This window comes from Selaginella moellendorffii, unplaced genomic scaffold (genome assembly GCF_000143415.4).
Source record: "Selaginella moellendorffii unplaced genomic scaffold, v1.0 SELMOscaffold_9, whole genome shotgun sequence".
Taxonomy (NCBI): Eukaryota; Viridiplantae; Streptophyta; class Lycopodiopsida; order Selaginellales; family Selaginellaceae; genus Selaginella; species Selaginella moellendorffii.
The window spans coordinates 154760-163315 of NW_003314270.1; positions in this window are offsets into that span (position 1 = coordinate 154760).

Consider the following 8556-nt stretch of genomic DNA (forward strand, 5'->3'; position numbering starts at 1 on the left):
GCATAATTATTCCTTTACACGGCGAATAATCTTGGCGCGGATCGCTGACATGGCATGGCAAAGTTCGAATCACTGACATGGCACAGCTGGATCGAGGCAAGGACATGATGTGACAAAGTTCAACCTCTGACAGCAAAGTCTAGAAGCTACTCAGTTTGAAATTTGTCAGAGGAATCATAAGATCTGGTTTGTCAGAGGATTTGATGTGACGTTCAAGCGTGTGTTATTTTTGAATTCTCGAACTCATTCCTAGGTCTATCATTTTTGTGCGCCGTGTTCTTGGTTCCGCTGAGCGCAGTGAGCGTTGCTTGTGTAAGCGGCGTTGTGAGCTGTGGTTTATGCGTCTACGAGCGGTTGCGGCATTGCGAGCGCCATTGCGAGCGGCAGTTTATGCGAGTGGCAGTTTGTGCGAGCGGCGCTACGAGCAGTTGCGGTGTTGCGAGCGGCGCTACGAGTAGTTGCGGTGTTGCGAGCGGCACTGTCTTTGGTGTGGCTACCGCTTCCTCTTGATATTCGGCACTTGTGCTTCCTGGTATGTTCACCATGGAATGGCTTAGGACCACATTTAGAAATGGCATGAGGCCACATGCCATCTTGGGCCCTTGCAATTTCATGGCTAGCGTATTGTCATGTATGTATTCACTTGCCTGCAGCTGTGTGTATATCAAGATGGCATGATGCCTCATGCCAATTTTGTGAATGCGAAATTTCACGTGGGTGTCAATAGCATGTTTGAATAATGGCATGTGGCCTCATGCTATTGAGGTTGTTTGCTATGTTATGATTTAGGCCATTCTCCAATCATTTTCCGTATGGTCTTAACTTCTTTTCTGCACTTTCAGAATGGCCTCCGGAATTGCGACGCATGTTCCCTCCGTGGATCTTAAGAACCGTGCTACATGGATTCAGGCAAAGGTGTTACTAAACAACCCCTGAGGGGGAGGGTGGTAGCCTGAGTGGTCTTAAGCCAGCAGATTTGTTCGAAATCGCAAGAAGGATTGCGTGTTTGCTAAATCAATGAATATGGGCTGCGGATGATAGTTGGAGTTGCGATTGTAGAGGATTGTTGACACAGAATCGAAAACAGTCTGACTATTGGAAGCATTGTGCGGTGGAAATTGAGGCACTTAGTGTTTGAGAATGTGAAGGATCACAATCAAACACCACTACAACTGATGACAGAACATCTCTTCATGGGAAAAGAAAGTACACCTTCCTAAAGCGCAGCCAAAGGGATCTGAGCAACGAACCGAAAAGGCAGAAAATGGCGATGGAGGTTCGAATGGTCTCGACAGTTGCTTGTTGCAAGAGGAGGTGCTGTCAACATGCTGATTGGGATGCTATTGAAGAGGAGAGAGCAAGATACAAGACATTGTCCTGGAAGGCAGCTCGCAATTTTGTGTATGAGGCATTACGGTCATCTGTTGATGCTTCAGAACATCAGGTGTGGGGCATGGTCTTCCAGAGGGGTTTGGTCTGCATGAAGGCATGGAGAATCATTTATGGAGTCCCTCGAACCACATTCTACAGAATCAAAACTAAGTTCGAGGAACAAAGGGTTCAACAGGCAGTCCATGGGAACGATGGTACTCACAAAACCAGGGGTCATGTTGTATATGGAGAGGCAATCTTCAAGAGGTTTGTCGAGACATGTAGCGAGCAGCAACCACATAAAACCCGCCTCTTGGAAGATGGAACTCGAGACACCCAACGAGTTCTCCCTTCCATATATACCAAGGGGGCCATATTGGAAGATGTGAATCGGGAACTCCAGAGTAATGGCTACAGGAAGCTGAGCCAATCTAGATTTAGTAGATTGTGGAGCAACAGGTTTAGGGATGTGAGTATAGGAAAGTACTCCAGCTTTTCAAAGTGTGACGAGTGCACTGCTATCAAAATGGCTTTGTCGAAGAATTCTTGCATCGCTCAAGAGCGAGAGACGTTGGTTAGAAGGCGGCTCGACCACAACATCGAGCAGAGAAGCTGCAGGACTGCATATTATCATAATAGGATTCTCTCCATGGAGAGACCTGACTCTTACCTCTGCATCATCCACGACAAAATGGACCAGAAAAAGACGTGCTTACCTTGACTCAATCCTGCCCCCAAGGCAATCTCTTCATCCATGCAGCTGTCTGTGTCTCTGTTTGGCATAATCGCTCATGGGCATGGTGCCCAGAACTATGGGAACTTCTTTGTACCTCTATGGGGTGGCGGGGGTGCAAACATGATGATTGCATCCCTAGCAAAACACTTAAGGTCTTTGCAAAGTGCGCAGACTGAGCTGAACAGCCAACCCTTGCATAAGGCCCTTGTCGATCGAACCCCATACAGGGTTCAGCTGGAGGAGGAGCAAAGGCTTGCAGTATCGCGTGGGGCCCCATGCCATCCCAGTGAATATGTTGGCCGTCAGATTGTAGGGTTATCACGTGAAGCCTCATGCCATTCCGATGAGGCTGGTCGCCCGGTGAATGCACAGCCTCATCCAAACGAAGCAAAATCTCAAGGAAGTTCTTGCGGCCGATGTGGCCTTCCACCCCATCTTCTGCTCCAAACAGACAATGCTGGCAGTGAGAACAAAAACATGTACGTCTTCGCGTACTTGGCGATGCTTGTTGCCAAAGGCATATTTGAAACGGTTACACTTGGCTTTCTCATGGTTGGGCACACTCATGAAGACGTCGATGCCATGTTTAGTCACTTGGCAGAGTCCCTCCGGCGATCCAATGTCCTTACCCTCCCACAACTCTACGATGAATTCCAAAATTGCATCAAAGGCACTGTTGAAGCTGCACTTGTGACAGAGGTTCCAGACTTTAAGGGGTTTGTAAGAGGCTACATCAGGGACGGATCCGAAACGCTGATTGGCCACTCCAAGCCTCTTCAGTTTCATTTCAGCATGCGTGACGGTGCTCCAGTGATGAGGTACAAGATGAGAGAATGGGACACAGTGTGGCTGCCAGTGGACGGCATTGAACTCTTCAAGAGAGATCCCATAACTGGGGAACCTATGATTCCTTAGGGTTCCCCACGGCCGATGCACCCGGATGGACTCAAAGACCAAGAAAGTATAATGGCCGGGATTAGATAGCATATTGCCTTCTGGAAGAGGGGGTTGGTGTTTGGTGGAGAATCCTATTTTCAGAGGTGCAAGCCTTTGATCGAATACTGGGAGAAGATTATATCTGCTATCCAAAATGGGCCGGTTGTATATGAAGAATTGGAAGAGTCCTTTTGGCCAGAACCCAGAGCACCAGATAGTAGCGGAACAATGTCCTCTGGAAATGCAGTGACAGATAACGATGTTGAGGATCACTATTGTGGGCCGAGGAACAAGAAGCCGGATTCAGCATTCAATCCAGTACAGGTCTGCAAAGGAATGGTCGTGCTTGTCAGACCCAGTAATAAAAAACAAATGATATGGGTGGGGCGCTACATCACTGATGCAGAGGAGGACGCGGAAACTAACTCCTTCAATGTAACTGTGGAGTGGTTCAAGCCAAGTTCCGGATATATGAAGGATTGCCTAGAAAAGAGATGGGTGCTGAATCCAAGGGACCCCAGCATGAGCATATCGGTGGATAATGTTGTGCATGGTTGGATGCGGAAGCAGAGTGCCACCATCACCTTGCCAGACCATGCAAGAGATGCAGCAAGAGCATTCATAACCCGGGTTCAAGGTGAGATTCATTAATATTCCTTTACTAAGTTTCTAATGTATTTTATTTCAAGGTGAACAATCCGAATCTGAATCAGAGGAGGCGTGATGGCATGTGGCCTTACGCCATTCCTAGGTGAGATGATACAAATAACAAGTATAAATTCTTAGTTGTTCTAGCAAATCTTACTTAAAGTTCAAGGTGAACAAGCCGAATATGAATTCATCGGATTGTTATAACAAATTGCGAGGTGATGGCATGAGGCGATACGCCATTTGAGAGTGGTAGCCATTCCTATATGAGGTGAGTGAAATATTTATTAGAAATACCTCATTCAATTGTGCACTTCTAAGTCTTGGTCCACTCAGTACTGTTTGCATGTTTTTATTTTAATTCTTTCTCTAAAATGTTATTTAGCATATGGCTTCATGCCATTGCTCTCCACAATCATGCATTGAATTTTTCTATCCTTGCATAATACTTCTCCATATATATAGCATGTGCGCACATGTGATATGGTTCATTAGGCCTGATATAGTGTGTGAGGTAAAACAAAGATGATGTGACATATGCATTTACCAATCACACGTGCATAAATCTAATAATATGGCGTGTGGCCCATATTAATGGCACATAAACCTGCTTTATGTACCATCATTCCCTTGCAGCGTGTGTGTTGGTTTCCTTTTATAACACAACGAACTCCATATTTTAGGGTGAAGAGCGTTCTCATGGCAAGCACAAAATCTGTAAGTGAGGCAGAAAAGGAGACGGAGAAGGAGATAGGTGAAGATGTAGAATATATAAGTCTTCCAAACTCCCCGTACTATACTCCAAGTGATCATTTTTCTAAACAAACAGCAACATTAACAACTATCGAGAACGCCCCAGTAACGTCAGAGACAACAATCCAAAGCAAAACAACTGACCCGGAGAAGGATGATAGTACTACTGAGAGTACCAAAAAGGAGGTGTCCACTAGCGCTTAGGCTTATAATGGCGTGTGCCCTCATGCCATTTACTTGATCACCAAATACCTTTTTCCCTTTGCACTAGTATATCTTAATACCGGTATGAGAAATAGAATGGCATGTGCCCTCAGGCCTTTTACTAAATCACCTTTGAAAGAAATGCAAGCCTCTATGTCGTAAAAAAAAGGTACTAGAGAAATTCCTTAATAATATGAATGTTATTTAGTTTCATGAAAATACACTAAGGGTCAAATGAGTTAAATGACTTCTCCAGACTAGCAATGCCTCTTGCTACACCTTCACAGTGGAGGTCTGGACACAGAGATACATCCGAGAAATGAGGAGTCGCACAAGTAATAGAGGGACCTTATGCGAATAAGTTAGTGACCCTTCCATCTTTCTTTCGGGATCATCACTCGGCACCGGTTCATCCAGTGTTTACTTTCCAAGCTCATTTTTATAACAAAAAGTCTCCTATTATTCTTAACGTGTTGGTTAATACAGGTTCAAGTTTATCTTCTATTGCTCGACCTGTTACCACACATTGCTATCTACACTTGTGTCGTATGGCGGAACTAATTTTCATTCTTAATAGCAACGGCCGTACACATGCATGTGCACGGGATGAGGCAAACCTGGTTGTGCATGTGGGCAATCTTGAGCTTGGGTTGCAATCATTGTGGTGGTGCCAAGTTAAGCTTTTGACCTCATTTTTTGTATAAATTAGTTGCAGTGCAATCATTCCAAGTGTGACTTTGAAGCTTTCTCCCTTTTATCCCATATTTCCTTATATTTTATTCATTCCTCTCACTTTTATACCCCTTTGTCCCTCTATTTCTACCTTTACTTCTATTATTTTTGTCCCCCCATTATTTCCTCCTATGTTTCCATCTTGTTCTACTCTTCTCTTTCCTGATCCCTCTGACAATCTTTGTGTTATAGTAGTTGACCGACTCATGAGGGTGTATTCTAATCTCTTTAAATTTGACCTATTATCTAGGGCCAAGAGTGCCACACGTCATCCAATTTCAACCAAAGGTGCTCGTCCAATCAAAGTTCCTTTTTGTCGTCGGTCATCCAAAGATATCAAGATTTTACGGGCAAACGTCAAGGAGATGTTGGAGAAGGGTGTTATTTGAAAGTTGCGGAGCCTTTGGGCATGTGAACTTCATCTTGTGACGAAGCCTGATGGGAGTATTTGTTTCTGCATTGACTATCATCTGTTAAATGAAGTGACAATCCTGGATGTGTACCCTCTTCCTCACACTGTTGACCTCTTGGATCGTTTGGGGCAAAGTCGTTGGTTCACTAAGCTAGATCTTGCTTTTGGATACTAGCAAATATCAATGGCTGAAGAAGATATTCCTAAGACTCCTTTTCGTACACTGTTTGGTTTGTACAAATTCTTGATGATGCCGTTTGAGTTGAACAATGCTCCAACAACTTTCCAGTAGATGATGGACAAGGTTCTTTGCAATATGCTAAAAAGCTCTATTTCGTTAAAGTGGGATTTATTCAGTAAAATGGGACTAGGTACAAATTTTCAAGTATTTGAAAATGACGTGAAATTATATGTTTTTTGTCTAGGGGCTAGACATATCTGGGGCATGGTGACTAGCTCGGTGACTTTGTGTCCAGACTGAGTCCATCTAGTTGTATAATAAATCTCATTGTCAAGGTGAACAAGCCGAATCTGAAGCTAAAGAAGAGCGATGGCATGCGCGCACACACTATTTGTTTGTTCATTGAGCGTATGGTGAGCTTTCCAAGATGAACGTCATTCCTATTAGCCAAACATATAACTTAATGGTGAGAACATTTAGATATTATTCAATGTTATCTTTTTCTAACGAAGATAATGCAATTATTGAAAGGCATCATCACAATTGTCGGTATGTCCGAATGTGCGTTTGAAAACGTTTGGGAGAATAATCCAATCCCCACAAGTGGCTGCACACAAACCATTGTACAATTGCAACACTGTCCCTTGGAGACATGTGGGAAACTCACACAAACGTTGAGCATCATCCCAAGAATGATATGCGGTAATCACCGTGAAATGCTTAAACCAATAGTACACATCATCCCCAGGATTCCCATGAAAGAACTCTGGCCGAACGCTAGGATTGGCACCAAGAGTAAGAGGAGTTGTACCACGAGCTATGAATGCCACCATCAACTGAGTTTGGTTGTTCAATTGCAAATGCATAGCATCAAGCAATTGTATCAACTACTGCTCCAGAGTCAAAGGAGGAGATTGCTAATCTACCATGAAGATGAACAAAAAAGAAAGAGCAAAAGAAGAGAAATGACAAAAAAATAGAAAGAAATGGAGATCTAGACAATGCAAAAAGCTAGATCTAAACTAAAATCCTAAAAATAATGAATAAAAGAAAGGAAATAAAAAAAGCTAAATTTAACAATGCAAAAGCTAGATCTAAACCAAAATCCCAAATCCAAGCACTCCTTAGGGACAATCAAAAGTGCCTTTCACCTCCACCAATGTGAATGCATGGAATATGGAAAGAGAATACAAAAAATGTGCATATCAATTAACCGAAAAACCCTAGCTTATATATAGGAGCGAGTGGTCTGGATTGAAATTAATCCGACGGCTATTAAAATCCCACTATGCTAATATTAATATATGGCATCATAGCTATACATTTGGCCCTCAACTCAAACATACATATAAGTGTTATTATAAAAATTGAATATAATGTAGACAATGTTATGGGTATTATATGTATTATAAAACTAGAATACAATATGGTTATTAATGTAGATGTCATATGATTCTCTCAAGCACTATTAAAGGACTAAAAAATAATCCAGTTTTTAATATAAGTGTAATACAAAATTGGAATACAATATGGGATAATATGGTTTATATTTGTAATATTTTAAAACTGGTATAGATAGTGTTATTGTTTATGATGCTTTGAACAATAGACCAACTAACATAGTGTGGAAGTGTAAGTGCTAAACAAAAATATGGAAATCCTAAAGAACAAATTACTTCTTTCAAAATGCATGGAGAACTAGGAAAGAGGCATTTCAATAAGAAGAGATTTGATTAGGTTTACACAAAAAGTAAAAGTGAAATATTAGTCAGGCTATATGGCAATTTGAAGTTTAACTTGGTTGAAGAAGCTATAAACTCAAATTGCACGCCATCGAACTTTGTTGGCATACAAATATTTAGCTCTAAAATAAAAAGTTACTGTTAATGTTGAATAATTTGCTATAGAGTTATGAGTGAAGTGCTGTATTAAATTGCTCTAATGCTTCATATAACTTTTGTAATATATCTAAATCTGACTAGAACTTGGATATGAGGAAACCATTGATATGAGAGTGTTTAAATTGTCAAGAGCTTGTCATCAAGAGGAAGGGAAATTATGAATATTAATAATAAAATATTGAATAATAGAGAAGAAAAAATGATTTTTTATATTAAAAAGGGGTAAATTTTTCTTTTCTTATTCTGAATATATTCAAAACCTTATCTTTATAGGGTCTTTAGAAATTAATTTGGTCCAATCCATAGTTAATCCAGAAATGTAATCTAGTTATAGGTATCTAATCCTATATGCCCATCTATATGCATAATATATTTTAAATTTAAATCTGATGAGCAGAGGTTTAGGATTTAATTCTTCCTGTTGCTAGTAGTAGTGCTTGATAAATATAGAAAGATAACAAATATGTGATAAATTGTATGAAATTTTGGCAAACTCATCAATTGTAAGTATGATGAAAAGGTTGCTTAGCTCTAAATTAATGTTATTGTTGTATCTCTATTGCATATTTTCCTCTTTAACCATTTTTATAAGTCACTTCCTATTGTGATTAACATAACAATGGTGCATGCTCTCAAAATTTCTAGGGCTACTTGTCATACACCTCTAATAAAGTCATCTACT